The 2,571-nt window shown below is 60.9% G+C and overlaps 1 long non-coding RNA gene across 1 annotated transcript; it reads right to left on the bottom strand.

Annotated features, from left to right (window-relative positions):
• Positions 1 to 225: 225 nt before the first annotated feature.
• Positions 226 to 1,945, bottom strand: LOC127393983 (uncharacterized). The gene is made up of 4 exons (XR_007891582.1): positions 1,862 to 1,945; positions 994 to 1,029; positions 834 to 869; positions 226 to 443 (listed from the first exon to the last, which is right to left on the bottom strand). It is a non-coding gene; the product is annotated as an uncharacterized LOC127393983 (long non-coding RNA).
• Positions 1,946 to 2,571: the final 626 nt, after the last annotated feature.

Below are 2,571 nucleotides of genomic sequence, written 5' to 3'. Positions count from 1 at the left end.
GGGGGACACTCCAGGCTGCCCTCATCTGCCTTCTCTGGAGGCACAGCCTGGCTGGGAAGGGCATCTCCTTTACAGAGACCCCCCTGGGTGCCCGGGCTTACTCCACCACTCTGCTCATCCTGGGGGTGCAGCCAGAGAGGAGCCAGGGTCCTGGGGCTGGCAGAGGGGAGGGGACATGGACACAGACACACAACCCCCACAGAGCCCAGCTTTGCTGAAGGGCTTTATTGATCAGGAGAGGGAAAGGGCATAGGGCTCCCAGGAATGGGCTGGGTTCATCCAGGGATGATGATCTCCTCATGCCGCTGGAGGGGGACAGGACAAGGGTGGCACCACCAGTTCTGGGTGGCTCCAGGATCCTTGCTGGGGCTCCTGGTGCTGCTCCCCTAGGCATCAGCAGCTGCAGCCATGCGTCTGCGGCGCACAAGATCCACCAGAGGGGGCTGGGGAGAAAGGGAGGGTTAGGGAAACGCTGGGCTGCACTGGGCTGTATTGGGAGGCCCGGTAAAACCCATGGGGTCCTTGGGGAAAGCCCTTCTGGAGAGAAATGGGGTCCATGAGCTTGTGCGGTGAGAGCCGTGGGGATCCATGGGAAGGGGCCCACCTGGGTGCAGGACTGTGTACTGGGGCATCCTGGGGTGTACAGGGTTACATGGGAATGCAACCCTGGGGTCCCTGGGTAAGGGCCTTCCCGGGGAAAAAGCTGGGGTACAGGGGAGTTCTCTGGGGTAGCAGTGGGGTGCACTAGGATGTACTGGGGCACACTGGGATGGCCTTGAGTGTCGTGGCCATGGAGGAGAGGGTCTGGGGCCATCAGAAGCTGGGGTACCTACCTCAGCCCTCTTCACTCGCCCCATTTCCATTTCCCCCTGCAGAGAGACCATGAGACCTCAGTGTCACTGGAATGTCCCCAGTCCCAGCAAGGGCTGGCAGGATCAACTTGCCCTCCCATTCCCCAGAAGAGAAGCCCTCCAAGCCCACCCCACTACTTACTCCAACACAGTATCCTCCACTGGCTTCAAATAGTGGCTGGAAAAGAAAACCAAAGGGTTGGGTTCTGGATTGGAACTTGGTGGGGCTGTGGGTGGGGCACAGGTGTGGGTGGACCTAGAGACAGGGCATGGGGTGAATTAGCAGTGGTGAAGGGACTGGGCTGGGGGTGCTGGAGGGACAGGACTGGGTGAGAAGCCAATGAAAGCTCACGGAATTCCATTGGAGGGGATCCAGGGACTTCAAGTGGGATTGTTGGTGGGGGCGGAAAGAAGAGGAGCCCAGAGGACCTAAGCGAAGGGCTTGGGATGGTGCTTGGGAGTGGGGGTTCAAGGGAAGTGGATTTGGAGACACTATTGCTGTGGGCAGGATGCGAGGGAAAGGACTGAAGGAAAGAGGAAAGAAAGGCCCTGGGAGTGACCAGAGGGAGGGCATGTGGGGACACAAGACAGGACACAGGGGAGATCCCGGGGAGGAGATGTCTGAGGGGACCAAAAGGGTGGAATAGGGAAGCTCAAAAGGGAGAAGGGTGTGGTGGCAGCAAGAGAAGAAACCAGTAGGAGCCTCACAGAAGGCTGGGTTCCCATGGAGGGAGCAGGTTTGAGCACTCCCCATGGAGCCAGCTCTGGGCACCAGCAGCTGAATTGCGGAAAGTGGAGGGAACAGCTGGAATCATGGGAGGGAGAAAGCTGCATTGCCAGGGGCTGGAAGGGCAGGGGAGCCTGCAGGAGCCCCTTGCTTGGGAAAGGGAGAGGCCAAGTGCAGGGGTTTTGTGCTCTCCACGAGGATTTAATTCTGCAGGAGATCCCACCTCTGGCAGCCCAGAGCCCTCCCCAGCCAGGAACTCCTCCCCGTGGCCCTGGGGACTCACCTGAGCATCTGCTGGGGTGCAGAGCAGGATGGTGAAGAGCAGGGCCATGCTGAGCACCGCCAACTTCATCTTCCTCTGTGAAGTGGAGAGCGCTGGGTGAAGCTGGACAAGGTGAGGAGCAGATTTATTCCTCCCATGACGTGCCCCTCCCCAGCTCGTGAGCCCCCCAGGGCAAAGCCAGGCTGGGCAGAGACACCAGTCCTGGCAGCAAGCCCAGCCCTGGCACAGAGTCACCCCTGCCCCTGGCACAGATCCAGCCCCTTCCCTGGCATCAGTCCAGCTTCCTGCATGGGGCAGTGCCCAGGGAAGGGACCAGGCACCGGGGGGTGGGGAGGTGGGGCTGGCAGTGTGGCCCTGACAGCCCTGACCCTGCAGGCATGACCCCCTGCTGCAACACGAGCCCATCCTCCAACAGCCCCAAATGGCCCATTCCCCAACCTCCCCGTGCCCCTCACCCCCAGCACTGCCATCTCCTTGTGTCTCTCACCCCCAGCACTGCCATCTCCCAGTGCCCCTCACCCCCCGCACTGCCATCTCCCAGTGTCTTTCACCCCCAACACTGCCATCTACGAGTGCCCCTCACCCCCCAGACCTATCTGTCCCTCCTGGGCTCCCTCAGAGATCACTCCACCTTCAAACCAGTGGTCCCTCAGCAGAATTCTCCCTGATGGCTCTCTAGCCCCTTGGGGAAAAAAGGGGCTGGGCTGACT

The sequence above is a fragment of the Apus apus genome, chromosome 24, assembly GCF_020740795.1.
Source record: "Apus apus isolate bApuApu2 chromosome 24, bApuApu2.pri.cur, whole genome shotgun sequence".
NCBI classification, from domain to species: Eukaryota; Metazoa; Chordata; class Aves; order Apodiformes; family Apodidae; genus Apus; species Apus apus.
Note: the sequence above shows the minus strand (reverse complement) of the source record. Positions and strands in the feature narration are given on the sequence as shown.